We start from the raw sequence: 19,732 nt of genomic DNA, 5'->3' as shown, positions 1-19,732 counted from the left end.
TCTTGCCTTAACCGGTTGTTACATTATCCGGGAATCACCTTTATTGTTGATTACATTCCCGGGAGAGGTTTACCGGTGCTGGGATAGCTACTGTAACAATGCTCCATCTAAACCGGGTGATCACTGGCACGGAAAAATACGGAACATGCTCGCAAAAAAAGAGATCCGTGTATTTCGGCTTCAAAGAGAACCCCTTTTCAGTCAAGACCCTTTTTTCCAGTGAGTAGTGAATGCCTCTCCTGCCTCTTCTCTGGGATTACCATGATGGCGGTGGCACTGTATGACCCTCACGGGTCTAGCATGTCCCCTTAAATATGATAATAATAATAATAATAATAATAATAATAATAGCATCTTTCGGTGTTTAGTTATTAGATTCGTCTGCTTTATGTTCTGTCTCGTGTGTGTGTGTATATATATATATATGTATATATATATGTATATATATATATATATATATATATGTATATATATATGTATATATATATATGTATATATATATGTATATATATATATGTATATATATATGTATATATATATGTATATATATATATGTATATATATATATATATTTACTTTAATCCACATAATTCTTGAATTTACACATTCATATTCTCTTTTCTCCTTCCATAACTGATCATTTAACATTACTGCTACCCCTTCCTTTGCTCTAACTCTCTCAGATACTCCAGATTTAATCCCATTTATTTCCCCCCACTGAAACTCTCCTACCCCCTTCAGCTTTGTTTCGCTTAGGGCCAGGACATCCAACTTCTTTTCATTCATAACATCAGCAATCATCTGTTTCTTGTCATCCGCACTACATCCACGCACATTTAAGCAACCCAGTTTTATAAAGTTTTTCTTCTTCTCTTTTTTAGTAATTGTATACAGGAGAAGGGGTTACTAGCCCATTGCTCCCGGCATTTTAGTCGCCTCATACGACACGCATGGCTTACGGAGGAAAGATTCTTTTCCACTTCCCCATGGACAATAGAAGAAATAAAAAGAACAAGAGCTATTTAGAAAAAGGAGAAAAACCTAGATGTATGTATATATATATATATGCATGTGCGTGTCTATGAAGTGTGACCAAAGTGTAAGTAGGAGTAGCAAGATATCCCTGTTATCTTAGCGTGTTTATGAGACAGAAAAAGAAACCAGCAATCCTACCATCATGCAAAACAGTTACAGGTTTTTGTTTCACAGTCATCTGGCAGGACGGTAGTACTTCCCTGGGTGGTTGCTGTCTAGGGGGGCAATGTGGCAGATGTTGCAAGTGTATGGTGTAGGAGGTAGGTTACTGAAAGCAGTGAAGAGTTTTTACGAGGATAGTGAGGCTCAAGTTAGAGTATGTAGGAAAGAGGGGAATTTTTTCCCAGTAAAAGTAGGCCTTAGACAAGGATGTGTGATGTCACCGTGGTTGTTTAATATATTTATAGATGGGGTTGTAAGAGAAGTAAATGCGAGGGTCTTGGCAAGAGGCGTGGAGTTAAAAGATAAAGAATCACACACAAAGTGGGAGTTGTCACAGCTGCTCTTTGCTGATGACACTGTGCTCTTGGGAGATTCTGAAGAGAAGTTGCAGAGATTGGTGGATGAATTTGGTAGGGTGTGCAAAAGAAGAAAATTAAAGGTGAATACAGGAAAGAGTAAGGTTATGAGGATAACAAAAAGATTAGGTGATGAAAGATTGAATATCAGATAGGGAGAGAGTATGGAGGAGGTGAACGTATTCAGATATTTGGGAGTGGACGTGTCAGCGGATGGGTCTATGAAAGATGAGGTGAATCATAGAATTGATGAGGGAAAAAGAGTGAGTGGTGCACTTAGGAGTCTGTGGAGACAAAGAACAGGCAAAGAGGGGAATGTATGAGAGTATAGTTTTACCAACGCTCTTATATGGGTGTGAAGCGTGGGTGATGAATGTTGCAGCGAGGAGAAGGCTGGAGGCAGTGGAGATGTCATGTCTGAGGGCAATGTGTGGTGTGAATATAATGCAGAGAATTCGTAGTTTGGAAGTTAGGAGGAGGTGCGGGATTACCAAAACTGTTGTCCAGAGGGCTGAGGAAGGGTTGTTGAGGTGGTTCGGACATGTAGAGAGAATGGAGCGAAACAGAATGACTTCAAGAGTGTATCAGTCTGTAGTGGAAGGAAGGCGCACACAGTGTAAGTAGTGTTGTGTAGAGCGAGTGATGTTTGGCGGTGTAGCTGGAATATAAAATATATATATAAAATATATATATATATATATATATATATATATATATAGATATATATATATAAATATATATAATATATATATATATACATACATACACGCACACAGTGTAAGTAGTGTTGGTAGAGCGAGTGATGTTTGGCGGTGTAGCTGGAATATGTAATGTTGGTGCGTTGAGAGCATATACTGTGTGGTGATGTCAGGACCTGGTCATCAGTAACACCAGTAGCATTATCCCCTTCCTTCTTTCCTTCATTTCTTCCTGCCTGCCTTTCCCAGTTATACATATAGATAATTCTTTGAGTGCTGTTGAAGCAGCAACCTTCCTGCCTTCCTTCCTGCCTTCCTTCCTGCCTTCTCTCGTGCCCCAGTCACTCACATAGCTATTTCCTTGTGTACCATTGAATCACCAACCTCGCGTCTTTCCCTCTCTCCTCCTCCCTTCCCTCTCTCTTCCTCCCCTTTCTCTTCCTCCCTTCCCTTTCTCTTCTCCCTTCCCTCTCTCTTCCTTCCCTATCTCTTCTCCTTTTCGTCTTCCTTCTACTGCCTCTTCCTTCCCCAGGATCCACTCATAGCTCATCTCTGGTGTGTTAGTGAACATCCAGTGTCACACACAGTGATATAACGTCGTAATATCACCACGTCGCAACCTTACTTGTCCAAGAAATTATTATTATTATTATTATTATTATTATTAAAGTTTGTGTACATTGGGGAGTACTAAGTTATAGGAAATGCTTTTTGCTCCATATAAAGGCGGTAATGTGATGAACAGGGCCATATATCCGGTGCAGGAAAAAAAAAACCAGTGGGCCCGGTAGACGAGTAGCCAAGGTTGGGCAGGATGTACCTGACTGAACAAACAGTGAACAGCCTTGTCTCATTCACGGTCCGGTCTCAGTCACGGTTTGGTTTCAGTCATTTGACAACTCGACGTACACAGTGTGACACACATGACAGCAAGGACTCACCTGATATAACGCACATAAGAACGTGCATGGCATGACGTACACAACGTCCTTTATTATACGGAAAGTTGGCTGGAAGCCTCAGAGTGGAATATTAATGTAAAACATCGAGTGTTTGGTGGTGGTGCCAGACCTGCATGGTGAGTGAGAGAGAAAAAAAGGGGGAGAGAGAGAGAGAATAAAAAAAGGGAGAGAGAGACAGAGACAGAGACCGAGAATCCCCCTCTTCCACCTTCTTTATGGCAGTATGGTGCAAGCACAAGATAAAAAGTTGAAAAAGGGTAGAAAGATTGTATTTGCAGAAGAGAAAGAGAAGAAGTAAGGAGTATTTGTTTGTAAAGAAGAAGCGTTTGGAAATTCACTTTTCTTATCCGGGGAGCACTAAACTCTTATGAATTATACAATGCCTGAGGTCAGAAACTGTTGACTGGAGGGTCACTGCGGTTGCTAGAGTTGAAAAGCTCAGGGGAGGAGACATTTAAGGTGGTTGGCAGATGGTTGTTGAGTGCCAGTTAAATAGGCAAAGCTGTAAGATTCTCTGTTGGAGAGAAGGCAGGAGGGTTATTAGACTGACTCGTAAACTGGTTGACTGGTAGGCCTGAGAGCAATTTAATCCAGGGTAGACAGTGTTGAGTTGAGTCATCCCTCACATCCCTAGTGCTCAGTGAAATTATCTTGTTACCCAACAAACATATTTCAGTCTCGTGGGCGTGTTTACACTGCTCCTTCCTGGAATATAATTTTGGTGTGTGTGTATCTAGCATTAGGAATAATAATAGGAGAGAAGTAAATAATGAAACTGAATGTTATAGGAATGCAATTAGAAGCCTGAGTAGATCTATCATCCGCTATGATAACGTGAACGTAGATAAGTACGCCTGGGGAGCAGCTTGCAACGTGAATAGACTGATGTAGTAGCCAGGCTTAGGCTTGGTTACAAGCCTAAGCCTGGTCACTATCTTTAACACTAGGTGCTCTATTGTTCACTTATTGAGGAATATATACTATAATAACACATGTGATATGTCAAGATATCTTATTAATGAGAATAAGATACCAAACATATTAAGCCAATTTCCTAAATTTGCTTGCAACAGATAAGTCAACTGTAGATCAAAATCCAGATGTACTCCTGTTAACCCTTTTGGGGCATAGTTTCTTGGCCTCTTGTGTATCCATATGCTCTTTCGCTACCGTCCACAGGATGGATATGAGGTGCACAATAAACTAGCCACATGGGTGACAAAATCGAAAATCTAATCTCCCTGGATGGGCAGCCCTAATGCCCACACGATTGGGGATGCAGGCAAAGTGAGTGTGTAAGTGGATCCTGGATACTGGAGGAAGAAGAGTTTCAGAGGATGATGGGGGGAGTGTGAGTGACGGAATAAAACGTTTCAGTGTAATAGGGGGAGGTTGGAGTGTGTGATTGGGGGAAGGGAGGTTTGAGTGTGCATAGGAGAGAGGTTGATGGAGTGAGGAATAGTTTCAACGTGCGAGGGAGAGTTTGAAGGACGAAGGGATGGAAAGTTTGAGAGGAAGAGTGAGTTTGAAGGATGGAGAGAGAGAGAGAGGGAGAGTTTGGGAGTTTAGTGAGGGAGAGATGGAGGTTGGGACAGTTTGTGATTGAGGAAGTTGGATGAAGTACTGGTGCGTGGTTAATTACTCTCCCGACACCAGGGCAGTGGTTGACATCCAACTTTGACACCAGGGCAGTGGTTGACATCCAACTTTGACACCAGGGCAGTGGTTGACACCCTAGTTTGCTGCCCTGGTAGTGACTGACAGCTCTTCTAAGTTTGTGTGTGTGTGTGTGTGTGTGTGTGTGTGTGTGTGTGTGTGTGTGTGTGTGTGTGTGTGTGTGTATGTATTGGAAGGGATAGTGGACTTTGGGAAAGCGATGACTTGCCTATGATAAATATATACGTGCTCCTCAGTGCTAATGTTGCTGCGTTGCTGTTGCTGCTACCGTTCTTTTATATTACTTTTTTCTGCTGTTGCTGTTACTGTTCTTTTCTGTTAATGTTATTACTGTTTTTGCTGCTGTTGCTCCTATTGTTCTTTTCTTCTACTGTTTTTGTTGCTGCTATTGTTCTTTCATGCTACTGTTACCGTTGTCTTGTTTCTGTTACTATTTTGTTGCTGCTACTGCTGCTAATTCTAATGCTGCTGCTGCTACTGTTGCTCCCTTTACTTCCTTTCCCGGTACTGATATTTCAGTCTAGGATGTGAAAGAACAAGTCTTAAATCTTTACACAGGCACATCACAGACGCTCACTTAGCTTTACCCAAGACTAAGTGTTGCTGGGAGTTCTTAAGAGCAGCTCGGAAAATGCTGAGAGCTGCTAGGAGCTGGTTGCTATATGTGAGTGGGTCGGCAAGAAGATCGCATCTGAGAAAAAATCAGGAGATAAGAAAATAGGATTTATTTGTAGTGTCTAGCGAGAGGTTAGAAATTTGAAGCCAAGACAACAGTGTACAAGTGTTGGCAGAAGTCAGTAGATTGTAATAATGTTGGTAGAGTTACCGACAGTTTGGTGGGTAAAATGACATAAGTGCAACGAATTATTATTTTTTATTATCACACTGGCCGATTCCCACCAAGGCAGGGTGGCCCGAAAAAGAAAAACTTTCACCTTCATTCACTCCATCACTGTCTTGCCAGAAGGGTGCTTTACACTACAGTTTTTAAACTGCAACATTAACACCCCTCCTTCAGAGTGCAGGCACTGTACTTCCCATCTCCAGGACTCAAGTCCGGCCTGCCGGTTTCCCTGAACCCCTTCATAAATGTTACTTTGCTCACACTCCAACAGCACGTCAAGTATTAAAAACCATTTGTCTCCATTCACTCCTATCAAACACGCTCACGCATGCCTGCTGGAAGTCCAAGCCCCTCGCACACAAAACCTCCTTTACCCCCTCCCTCCAACCTTTCCTAGGCCGACCCCTACCCCGCCTTCCTTCCACTACAGACTGATACACTCTTGAAGTCATTCTGTTTCGCTCCATTCTCTCTACATGCCCGAACCACCTCAACAACCCTTCCTCAGCCCTCTGGACAACAGTTTTGGTAATCCCGCACCTCCTCCTAACTTCCAAACTATGAATTCTCTGCATTATATTCACACGAATGTGACATTTTATTGTTGCAACAATAAAATTTCACATTAATTGTACTTGTGTCCTTTTTACCTAACAAAGTCAATAGACTTCTTGGACTCATATGAGTATAAATAATAGGAATCCTCAGGTGATATTTTAACCTTGTATATATCCTTGGTAAGGTCTCTTTTAGAATATGCTGCTCGGTTCTGCTCTCCATATTACAGAATGAACATAAATGCGCTGGAAAATATGCAGATAAGGATGACGAAGTTGATTCCATGTATCAGTAATCTTTCCTACGAAGATAGGCAGAAGGAACTGAACTTGCACTCTCTGGAAAGATGTAGAATTAGTGGGGATTTGATTGTCCTGTGACCTGGTGGCTAAAGCTCTCGCTTCACACGGCGAGGGTCCGGGTTCGATTCCGGGCGAAGGGGTGGAAACATCGGATGTGTTTCCTTACACCGATTGTCTATGTTCACCCATCAGTAAAATGGGTACCTAGTTGTTAGTCGACTGGTGTGGGTTGCATCCTGGGACAAAGCTGACCTAATTTGCGGGAAGTGCCTGAGGCCTTGTCACAGACCGGGCCGCGGGGGCGTTGACCCCCGACCCCTCTCTCCAGGTATAACAAATGGCTTTCTACATAGTAGTATGTCATTGATGTCAGCTAGACCTGTATACCTTGTATATGTACTTATAATGAAGATATTATTACGTTATTATAACTGTATAAATGGAAAATAGGAATGAGGGGATATAAATACCGTGCTGAAAATATGTAACCAAGATAGGATTCGCGGCACTGGATTCAAGGTGGACAAATTTAGATTTAGGAAGGATATTGGACGTACTGGTTTGGCAATAGAGTTGTAGATGAGTGGAGTAAAGTTCTTGGTAGCGTAATTGAGGCAAGAACTCTGGGTAGCTTTAAATATGGGTGTAGGTGGGTGGGTGTTGGACTTGCCTAGCATGGGCTAGTAGACCTGCTGCGATGTTCATTATGTTCACTGTTTTATCCACTCTTGTCTACATGTTCACTGTTTTATCCACTCTTGTCTACACGTTCACCGTTTTATCCACTCTTGTCTACATGTTCACTGTTTTATCCACTCTTGTCTACATGTTCACTGTTTTATCCACTCTTGTCTACATGTTCACTGTTTTATCCACTCTTGTCTACATGTTCACTGTTTTATCCACTCTTGTCTACACGTTCACTGTTTTATCCACTCTTGTCTACACGTTCACTGTTTTATCCACTCTTGTCTACATGTTCACTGTTTTATCCACTCTTGTCTACATGTTCACTGTTTTATCCACTCTTGTCTACATATTCGACTATCCATCATTGTATCGTGGTGACCGAGCCAAGACGGACTCAAAATGGATGAGCTTGTTGATTACATCTTCTGCCCAACTCTGTATAAATTGTGTTGGATTAGCCTAATGTTGTTTGTGGTAGTTGGTGAGGTTCTCCCAGCAGCTAGGAGAAGGCTGGGAGGGGTGTTTGCTAGGAGCTGTTAGCTGCAACTAGGACCAGGCTAGGGATGTTATGAACCATTGTAATTGATACGGGGAAAGTGGCTTCAAAACCTAGGCTAGGGAGGAACCAGAAGCTAATGTGACGCAATGTATATGATACGAATTTTTATGAGACTGATTATACACACACAATGGAGGGGAGGGGCCAGGAGCTATGACATGACCCCTGCAACCAAATTGAGTGCGTACACACACACACACACACACACACACACACACACACACACACACACACACACACACACACACACACACACACACACACACACACACACACACAAGGGGGATGGGGGGTTTAAAAAGCCTTTAATTAAACAAGTACACGACAATTTACATGTGAAAGACAGGACATTAGCACTTGTTACTACAAATAGGTAATTACGAGAGCTGACAGGTAAATAAAGAGAGGCGAGTGGAAGGTCATTAACGTAGCAGCGTAGCATGTAGCCTCATTCACTACTAAACTGTGATCAGTTAGGGTAATTGTTGGTGTTGGAGGCGGCAGTACTGACAACCATTCACAAGGTAACGCACAGCTCTTCACATTTTACTCGAATTAAGATCACCCATTGAACGTGTTGCTGGCAAACAAGCCACGGAACGGGTGGGATTTGAAACCCATGGCGAGTGAGTTAGTTGTGTTATTACGATTTCGTGAGACAACTGCAGGGATATGAGCTTTTCATATATTTTTTTTTTTAAATTAAGGAAAATATTTGAGAATATTGAAAAAATATTCTAAAATATACTTTATTGCATATTTCGACGATTCGGTGCGATTTCAAGCATTTTCTGACAAACCTCATTTTTTTTTTTGCACTCATCTTTACAGTATATAACTTAGATTTTTAAGTGGGGAGGGGTAAGGAATGACCCCTGCCAGTCATTCCCCTTCCCCTCCTTCCTCCCCGCCCCCATCTCTCACCTGCACCAATGTTTTGAGACTGATTATTGTGAATGATTCCCTCTCTGTTTATTACACACCATTCTATTTTTTTTACACACCATTATGGATTCTCTCTGTCTGCCTGTGCTGTATAGTCCTTGTGGCTTAGCGCTTCTTTTTGATTATAATAATAATAATAATAATAATAATAATCTGTCTGCCTGTCTCTCTCTCTCTCTCTCTCTCTCTCTCTCTCTCTCTCTCTCGTATTATCTTGTGTTGTACACAGCCACTACACGGTGTCACCAACATGTTTAACCCTTGGACACGACCATGATGGCTCACCTTCATTCTACGACACCGTAGACACGACCATGATGGCTCACCTTCATTCTACAACACCGTAGACACGACCATGATGGCTCACCTTCCCTCTACGACACCGTAGACACGACCATGATGGCTCACCTTCCCTCTACGACACCGTAGACACGACCATGATGGCTCACCTTCCCTCTATAACATCCTCAACCATCTACTTCTCATCCTCTTCACAGTTCGTACATTTCTCAACGATCAAAGCCACCCACAGAATTCAATACATGTTTTATACACTACATCGCCAGTTTTCCGAGAAAGTGAAGTTGTCCTAAGTAAGGAAACGCATTCACCATCACTCAGTCAGTAGCTGTTCAGAATTGTATAGGTTGCGCCGAGTTAAATTGTACTCGCTTACAGTAACGTTGAATCTGGAACCTGAGGTTGGGATAGAGGGGAGTGGGTGGTTAGGATTGTTAAGGGACTTGAAAGTGGGCGGGTATATCGTGTTAAGATGGGCGGAGGGCGGGTGGGCGGATGTGAGTAATCTTAGAAGGTACTGACGCGTGCTAGGTAATATGTGGAGGTTCTGTTCTGGTGGTAAGGGGAGAGGTTCTGTTATTGTGGGTGGGTGGAGGAGGTTCTGTTACAGTGGGCGGGGGAGGTTCTGTTCTAGTGGGTGGGGGAGGAAGGTGCTGTTTTAGAGGGTGGGGGAGGTTCTGTTCTGGTAGGTGGGGGCGAGGTGCTGTTATTGTGGGTGGGGAGGTTCTATTTTATTGGGGGGAAGGTGGTTCTGTTCACCTGGTGGAAGGGGGGGTTCTGTTCCCCTGCTGTGGATAGGGAGGGGGTTCTGCGCGGATGGGAAATACATCTGGTTGTATTGTGTTGTAGGTTACTGTAGTTCATGTATTAGTGTAGTCGTTGTTCCTCCAGAGGACGAGAATGTTATTGTATCGTTACTGTAGAACCTCGCTATATGAACGTATTAGGCACTCCCGCATGCACACTCGACACCCACTCCAGCAGTGAACGCACTCGTCAGCCCCACCTTTTACATCAGCTGCAGCAGTGAACGCACTCAGTCTTGTGCATCGCAGCTGTCATGCGCATCGCAGCTGTCATGCGAGGGTGTCGAGTGTAATTACTGTCACATGACTGTTATAAATGATCGACTGGTTGATGAAGCAGTCAGTTAACTGTTCCAGACACTACAAATTAGTCAAAAAAACTGTGTTCCACAAGGCACAGTACTCGTTCCATTTCTCTTTTATACTCCTACCTGACGTAAATACACAAAGAACATTGTTACGGTGTCTGGTCACAGGTAGAAGTTAGGTCTGGTCTGAGACCGAGCTGCTGGGGCTGTAACCCCCGAGACCAGCTCTAGGTTACAGTTACAGAAGTGTTCTGTAACTTTAATCTTGTCCCAGAATGTATTTTTGGAGCGAGGTCAATGCAGTTCCTCGTCACTGTGACAAAAACTATTATTGTAACCTTCCCAGAGTGGTCAGGTCACCTAGCCTTTCTTACCTCTCTCTCCCTGTCTGACTACAGCCTTTATAACATCTCTCTTCCTGTCTACAGCCTTTATCTCTCTTCCTGTCCACATTCTTTATCTCCTGTTTACAGCCTTTATCTCTCTTCCTGTCCACATTCTTTATCTCTTGTCTACAGCCTTTCTTACCTCTTCCTGTCTACAGCCTTTATCTCTTATCTACAGCCTTTATCTCCTGTCTACAGCCTTTCTTACCTCTGTCTACAGCCTTTATCTCTTGTCTACAGCCTTTATCTCTTGTCTACAGCCTTACCTCTTTCTGTCTTCAGCCTTTATCTCTTGTCTACAGCCTTTATCTCCTGTCTACAGCCTTACCTCTTTCTGTCTACAGCCTTTATCTCCTGTCTACAGCCTTACCTCTTTCTGTCTACAGCCTTTATCTCCTGTCTACAGCCTTACCTCTTCCTGTCTACAGCCTTACCTCTTCCTGTCTACAGCCTTTATCTCCTGTCTACAGCCTTACCTCTTTCTGTCTACAGCCTTTATCTTTTGTCTACAGCCTTACCTCTTCCTGTCTACAGCCTTTATCTCCTGTCTACAGCCTTACCTCTTCCTATCTACAGCCTTTATCTCCTGTCTACAGCCTTACCTCTTCCTGTCTACAGCCTTACCTCTTCCTGTCTACAGCCTTTATCTCTTGTCTACAGCCTTACCTCTTTCTGTCTACAGCCTTTATCTCCTGTCTACAGCCTTACCTCTTTCTGTCTACAGCCTTTATCTCCTGTCTACAGCCTTACCTCATTCTGTCTACAGCCTTTATCTCCTGTCTACAGCCTTACCTCTTCCTGTCTACAGCCTTTATCTCCTGTCTACAGCCTTACCTCTTTCTGTCTACAGCCTTTATCTCCTGTCTACAGCCTTACCTCTTTCTGTCTACAGCCTTTATCTCCTGTCTACAGCCTTACCTCTTCCTGTCTACAGCCTTTATCTCCTGTCTACAGCCTTACCTCTTTCTGTCTACAGCCTTTATCTCCTGTCTACAGCCTTACCTCTTTCTGTCTACAGCCTTTATCTCCTGTCTACAGCCTTACCTCTTCCTGTCTACAGCCTTACCTCTTTCTGTCTACAGCCTTACCTCTTCCTGTCTACAGCCTTTATCTCTTGTCTACAGCCTTACCTCTTTCTGTCTACAGCCTTTATCTCCTGTCTACAGCCTTACCTCTTTCTGTCTACAGCCTTTATCTCCTGTCTACAGCCTTACCTCTTTCTGTCTACAGCCTTTATCTCCTGTCTACAGCCTTACCTCTTTCTGTCTACAGCCTTTATCTCCTGTCTACAGCCTTACCTCTTCCTGTCTACAGCCTTACCTCTTCCTGTCTACAGCCTTACCTCTTTCTGTCTACAGCCTTGATCTCCTGTCTACAGCCTTACCTCTTTCTGTCTACAGCCTTACCTCTTTCTGTCTACAGCCTTACCTCTTTCTGTCTACAGCCTTGATCTCCTGTCTACAGCTTTTTTTTAGATCTCTCATCCGGTCTCAACACAATTTCGTTGTCATCGCTCTGTTCTGCGACAGTTCTTATGAAATAAGGAAAAAATGTTTGTGGTGACCGGACTGGTGGTGGTAGTTGTGTCTGGTAGTGGTGGTGGTTGTGTCTGATGGTAGTGGTGGTAGTTGTGTCTGATGGTAGCGGTGGTGGTTGTGTCTGATGGTAGTGGTGGTAGTTGTGTCTGGTAGTGGTGGTGGTTGTGTCTGATGGTAGTAGTGGTGGTTATGTCTGATGGTAGTGGTGGTAGTTGTGTCTGATGGTAGTGGTGGTGGTTGTGTCTGATGGTAGTGGTGGTAGTTGTGTCTGATGGTAGTGGTGGTAGTTGTGTCTGATGGTAGTGGTGGTAGTTGTGTCTGATGGTAGTGGTGGTAGTTGTGTCTGATGGTAGTGGTGGTAGTTGTGTCTGATGGTAGTGGTGGTAGTTGTGTCTGATGGTAGTGGTGGTGGTGTCTGATGGTAGTGGTAGTAGTTGTGGTTGATGGTAGTGGTGGTGGTTTTCTGATGGTAGTGGTGGTAGTTGTGTCTGATGGTAGTGGTGGTAGTTGTGTCTGATGGTAGTGGTGGTAGTTGTGTCTGATGGTAGTGGTGGTAGTTGTGTCTGATGGTAGTGGTGGTGGTTGTGTCTGATGGTAGTGGTGGTAGTTGTGTCTGATGGTAGTGGTGGTAGTTGTGTCTGATGGTAGTGGTGGTAGTTGTGTCTGATGGTAGTGGTGGTAGTAGTTGTGTTTGATGGTAGTGGTGGTAGTCGTGTCTGATGGTAGTGGTGGTGGTTGTGTCTGATGGTAGTGGTGGTGGTTATGTCTGATGGTAGTGGTGGTGGTTGTGTCTGATGGTAGTGGTGGTGGTTGTGTCTGATGGTAGTGGTGGTGGTTGTGTCTGATGGTAGTGGTGGTGGTTGTGTCTGATGGTAGTGGTGGTAGTTGTGTCTGATGGTAGTGGTGGTGGTTGTGTCTGATGGTAGTGGTGGTGGTTGTCTGATGGTAGTGGTGGTGGTTGTGTCTGATGGTAGTGGTGGTGGTTGTGTCTGATGGTAGTGGTGGTGGTTGTCTGATGGTAGTGGTGGTGGTTGTCTGATGGTAGTGGTGGTGGTTTTGTCTGATGGTAGTGGTGGTGGTTGTCTGATGGTAGTGGTGGTAGTTGTCTGATGGTAGTGGTGGTGGTTGATGGTAGTGGTGGTGGTTTTCTGATGGTAGTGGTGGTAGTTGTGTCTGATGGTAGTGGTGGTAGTTGTGTCTGATGGTAGTGGTGGTAGTTGTGTCTGATGGTAGTGGTGGTGGTTGTGTCTGATGGTAGTGGTGGTAGTTGTCTGATGGTAGTGGTGGTGGTTGATGGTAGTGGTGGTGGTTTTCTGATGGTAGTGGTGGTAGTTGTCTGATGGTAGTGGTGGTGGTTGATGGTAGTGGTGGTGGTTTTCTGATGGTAGTGGTGGTAGTTGTGTCTGATGGTAGTGGTGGTAGTTGTGTCTGATGGTAGTGGTGGTAGTTGTGTCTGATGGTAATGGTAGTAGTTGTGTTTGATGGTAGTGGTGGTAGTTTTGTCTGATGCTAGTGGTGGTAGTTGTGTCTGATGGTAGTGGTGGTAGTTGTGTCTGATGGTAGTGGTGGTAGTTGTGTCTGATGGTAGTGGTGGTGGTTGTGTCTGATGGTAGTGGTGGTAGTTGTCTGATGGTAGTGGTAGTGGTTGTCTGATGGTAGTGGTGGTGGTTTTGTCTGATGGTAGTTGTGGTGGTTGTCTCTGATGGTAGTGATGGTAGTTGTCTGATGGCAGTGGTGGTAGTTGTCTGATGGTAGTGGTGGTGGTAGTTGTATGTGGTGGTAGTGATGTCTGGTGGTAGTTGTCTAATTATGGTAGTCGTGGTAGTATTAGTAGTGGTAGTATTCGTGTCCGATCATGGTAGTTGTCTGATGCTGGTAGAGGTGGTAGTCGTGTCTGATGGTGGTAGTGGTGGTAGCCGTGTCTGATGGTGGTAGCGGCGGCGGTGACTGTAGTAATAGTTACGGTTCTAATGATGACAGTGGTGGTGGTGGCGTTGACACTGGGTGGTGGTGATTGCGGTAGTGATTGCGGTAGTGATTGCGGTAGTGATTGTGGTAGTGATGGGACTTGAGAGTGAAGTTCAGTGGCTCGTGTCTTGTCATCAGCACCCGCTCACACACTCCACTTTACCCTCCATTATTTCCATTATTACCTCCATTATCACCACTATTATTTCTGTTATCACCCCCATTTTACCACCATTACTTCCATCATTACTCCATTACTACCATTACTACTATTATTGCTCCCATTATTACTACCATTACCATTTCTTCCATTATTACCATTTCTTTCATTATTACCTCATTAATACCATTACTTCCATTACTACCATTACCCCATTACTTCCATTATTTCCATTATTACTCATTACTACCATCACCACTATTGCTTCCATTAATATCCCTATTACTATCATCACCACCTTCACTTATTTTTACTACATTACTACCATTATCATCCCCATTTGTCACCCATTTTAAATGATAGTCGCTCCTCTTCTAGGTATTTTAAAGGCTAAAGTCCTTTTAAAAGTTGATCATTGAAAGTGATGCAATAAGGACGTAGGGAAATGGTGCGTTGGACAGGAAATGCTGGAAATGGGAGGGGTAGGGGGGTGAAGATTGTATAGGAAATGTGAGGAGGAGGATGAAGAGGTGGGGGATGAAGAGGTGGAGGATGAAGAGGAGGAGGATGAAGAGGATGAAGAGGAGGAGGATGAAGAGGTGGACGAGGAGGTGAAGAGTAGAAACGTGAGAAGAAAATGGGAGGAATAGAAAGAGGAGGAAAATGAAGAGGTCGAGGGGAGGAGGAAGAGGAGAAGAATGGGAAGAAAAGGGGAGATAAGGGAGGAGAATGAAGTGGAGGGGAGGTAGAGAGGAGGAGGAAGAGGAGAAAAGGTGAGGAATAGGAGAAGAAGGGAGAGGTGGAGCAGAGGAAGGGACAGAACAGCAGGGAAGGTACAGGAAGGGAGAAAGGTGGAAAGGGAGGCGGAGAAGGAAGAGAAAGAGGAGCACGACAAAAAAAAAAAGAGTAAAAGAAGAGGGAAGAGGAGGAAAAGAATATAAAGACGGTAAGACTTGTCAAGAAGTCTGAGTAAAGGTCCTGGAAGAAGGGAAATGTAAGGAAATGTATTACCCATGTCAGGAAATGTGCTCAGTTTCCAGACGACAGATATAAGACTCTGGTTGCAGGACGAGCGTCTGCCGTGGCAACGTTTCGCCCGGCGTGAAACGTCCCCATGGAGGTTCTTCAAGTTGGAGATGATTCTTTGGTCAGTTGAAACTGTGGTAGAATTGTAAGGAGGGGGTGAGCTTTATTACGCAACGTTTCGCTCGAAGGTGAGCTTTATTACGCAACGTTTCGCTCGAAAGTGAACTTTATTACGCAACGTTTCGCTCGAAGGTGAGCTTTATTACGCAACGTTTCGCTCGAAAGTGAACTTTATTACGCAACGTTTCGCTCGAAGGTGAGTTTTATTACGCAACGTTTCGCTCGGTGAGCTTTATTACGTAGCGTTTCGCTCGACGGTTAGCTTTATTGCTCAACGTTTCGCTCAAAGGTGATCTTTATTACACCACGTTTCGCTCAAAGATGATCATGATTACACAACGTTTCGTTCCAGGGTTAGCTTTGTTGCACGTTTCTAAGTCATGTCATGAAAAAGCTTCCTCTCTTGTGTTTATATTGCTCTCTAGGTTGATTACACACACACACACACACACACACACAGTCATAGAGTTGTAAGGCAGTGGAATAGCCTAGAAAATGACGTAGTGGAGGCAGGAACCATACACAGTTTTAAGACGAGGTTTGATAAAGCTCATGGAGCGGGGAGAGAGAGGGTCTAGTAGCAACCGGTGAAGAGGCGGGGCCAGGAGCTAGGACTCGACCCCTGCAACCACAAATAGGTGAGTACAAATAGGTGAGTACACACACACACACACACACACACACACACTGTTGCTAGTCGTGCAACATTGCATAGCTCCTGACGACGCGCAGTGCGAAAGATCTTGAGCTCAAGATTTCCATTGTATGTGTGTGTGTGTGTGTGTGTATCTAGTATCTTGTTTAAGATCTTTGTAATAAAAGACACCTTTGCAACACTTGGGTATCTTTATTAAAGATAGTTATTATTCGGGAGCTCGTCAACACGGAAGGTAGCCTGGACGTGGGGGAAGGAGGTAGAACAACTCTCGAAACCAGTCACAGGTTAAAACACAGGTAAATAACGATTGCTGTTTCGTTTTATCCTCTGATACCACGTTATTGTTGAATATATGTCAGCTGGTCTTCTCTATCTTTTGCGTATTCATTTCTGGCTCCGCTGTTTATCACTGGTTAGCTGTTGTCCTCCCGTATTTTGTCCCTATTCTTTTATTCCTAATTTTGTCCTCCCTACGGTCTTATCTGTGTCTCGCGTTGCCTCTCCTCTTGTTGGGGATAAAGTTTTCTGGTCTTCTTTTATGCTTCATATCTAGGCTATCCATCATCGTGTGTGTGTGTGTGTGTGTGTGTGTGTGTGTGTGTGTGTGTGTGTGTGTGTGTGTGTCTGTGTGTGTGTGTTTAGTAATGGCTGGATTTCTAAGGAATAAGAAACGCAAAAGTTATTCGGTAAAGTTTTACCAAGAGCTGGTTCAATCCTGTTTAGATTTCTTTCAGAGACTTTCAAGGTTTAGGGAGGATGTGAGTTGGTAACAGTTTTTGAGAATGTTGTTGAAATCCTCTCTGCATGTTTACCCCCTTAACCCATGCTCCTCTCGAGGTGCTGGACACAAAGGAGTGCGCCAGGTAGGATGCAGACGATTATTTTATTATTATAATCAAGGGGGAAGCGCTAAACCCGGAGGATGCAGACGAGTACTCCAGATAGTAAGGAGAAACGAAGGTGCAGAATAAGTCTTTATTGTGTCAGCGTTTAATTGCTTTAATAGAGCTATATGGAGCGAAGTTTAGTAATTAAAATCTTGTTCTTTGTCTGTTTCTAATTGATGTTCGATGGGTGCTTTTGTTTTTTAATTGACGGTCGAGGGGCCTCTTCTGTTTATAATTGACGGTCGAGGGGCCTCTTCTGTTTATAATTGACGGTCGAGGGGCCTCTTCTGTTTATAATTGACGGTCGAGGGGCCTCTTCTGTTTATAATTGACGCTCGAGAAGGCTCTTCTGTCTATAACTTGACTTTCGAGGGGGTTCTTGTGAACCATAGTGAAAGAGGAGTATATTGTGGTTATATATGTTAGTGTTCCAAGGATGATCGTCCCCGTGGCCCAGCCTCACCACGCCTGTTACATTAAAAAGTAAACATTACGTGGCTAAGAACTATTAAGACGCAGGAAAGTAAAGGTAGACATACACTGACAATAAGTAGAAGTTTGTAAGATTTACCTGTCATCTTATATACTCGTAAGACGGATAAAACCGGCAGTCTTAAAAAAGTGCCTTTGATGAAATGAAATGAAAACTATACTGATGATGACAAAGTCACGGGCGAAATATTGAAGTCACAGTGTGACCCTTGTGTTCGGTGAATTGTTAATCGGACTAAAGACTGACAAGCCCATTTTATTTTTCGTGAATGAGTCCCAACAACTTCAAAATTAATGACGTACCTCCTGACTCACTCGTCATCGAAGAAGCCATTGATGTTATGGCCATGCACTCTGGCCCAGGCTCACTGAACACCATATTCAAAAGTGCAAAGAAAAAAAATATATAGCGCTATCACACTCCATAAAGACAATATAGAGATGAATCCTGGACACAAGAGTCATGCCACAGTCATTAAAAGCCACTATGATAGCCCCACTCCACGAAAATGGCAGAAAAGGAATGGTAAAAATAACTATGAGCCTGTAATACTGGCGTCCTATATTATCAGAATCCTTGAAAGAGTTTTAAGGAGCAAGATTGCCACTCACATGAAATCACAACAGTTGCACAACCCAGGACAACACGGGTTTAGATCAGGATGCTTCTGCCTCTCACAACAACACGACCGTTACGACATATTCTTGGATGTAATGGAAGACCACAAAAGCAAGTTGTACTCTACACAGATTTTGTAGAAAGCCTTGAAAATGTGTAATCATTGTGTAATAATACATAGAATATATACTTAAATAACTTGAAAAATGAGCAGTTTTTTGTTTTATTTTGTAATGCACAGGACGCAAATAATAATAACAAATAAAGTGAAATCAGAGCTGCCACAGTGAAAAAGCTCTGTTCCCTGATTATCATTCTAATATCCGACATAGACAGGAACGTAAATCACAGCACTCTATCATCTTCGCAGACAATAATAGACTGTGTGAGAGTGGTATCCATTAAGACACACATGTTATCTACGAGCTGATATACACCAGGTCTTCCAGTGGACCACTGAAAATAATGTGAAGTTAGATAAGGATAAATTTCAGCTACTGAGCTATGTAAAAGTTGAAGATTTAACTTGAGACCAAGTATAAAGCTCAAACCACTCGGTACAGTAAAGGAGGATCGATAATGTCTGATCTTTTTCAAAGATCACAACAACGTATCACAACTGCAAAAAAACTAATAGGCTACAACACTACAACATTCATAACAAGAGATGCCAAGCCAATGATGATGCTCTTCAAGTCACTTGTAGCATTACATAATGTACAGAGGACCTTCACTGACTATAAATTCAGTAAGTCACCTGTACTCTTTGTAACTTAGGTGGAGAAGATACGTTATAATTTATACCTGGAAAATTCTGGAGGGATTAGTCCAAATCTGCACACTGAAATTACTCCTTGCGAAAACTAGACTCATTAGACGGCGCAAAGGGGACGGTAGACGGTGTAAAGGGGACGGTAGACAGTGTAAAGGGACCAAGGCTTTTCAGTACCCTTCCTTTAATACATAAGAATTACCAACAGACCCCTGGCTGTAGCGACGAGGAAACTTTACAAGTTCCTGATTAGCAGAGCTGTTGTGCATACTTTGGACTGAGTTCCGCCAGCACCAACGGCCTGGATGATCAGGCAAATCAACCAGGAAGCCTGGTCTAGTGCCAGGCCGCGGGGGCGATGGCCCCCTTCTCTGGATCATCATCAGGTAGCGTGGACGGTAATACTGGACGGTGTACAAGGAGAGTACACCACACGGTGCTGGATTTTCCTGTGATATATCTATGGTATACCTGTGGTACACCTGTGATACACCTGTGGTATACCTGTGATATACCTGTGACACACCTGTGGTATACCTGTGATATACCTGTGACACCTGTGGTTTACCTGTGATACACCTGTGGTATACCTGTGATATATCTGTGATATATCTGTGGTATACCTGTGATACACCTGTGGTATACCTGTGATACACCTGTGATATACTTGTGACACACCTGTGGTATACCTGTGATATACCTGTGACACCTGTGGTTTACCTGTGATACACCTGTGGTATACATGTGATACATCTGTGGTATACCTGTGATGCATCTGTGGTATACCTGCGATACACCTGTGGTATACCTGTGATACACCTGTGGTATACCTGTGATATACCTGTGGTATACCTGTGACACTTGTGGTTTACCTGTGATACACCTGTGGTATACCTGTGATACA

The 19,732-nt window shown here is 43.5% G+C and overlaps 1 protein-coding gene across 1 annotated transcript in view; it reads left to right on the top strand.

Moving 5' to 3' along the window:
• Nucleotides 1-19,732, top strand: part of LOC128703604 (multiple PDZ domain protein) — a 623,082-nt gene that overhangs the window by 369,178 nt on the left and 234,172 nt on the right. The gene's annotated exons all lie outside the window — the stretch shown is intronic.

The sequence above is a fragment of the Cherax quadricarinatus genome, chromosome 76, assembly GCF_038502225.1.
Source record: "Cherax quadricarinatus isolate ZL_2023a chromosome 76, ASM3850222v1, whole genome shotgun sequence".
Lineage (NCBI taxonomy): Eukaryota > Metazoa > Arthropoda > Malacostraca > Decapoda > Parastacidae > Cherax > Cherax quadricarinatus.
This window is presented reverse-complemented; position numbering and strand designations above follow the sequence as displayed.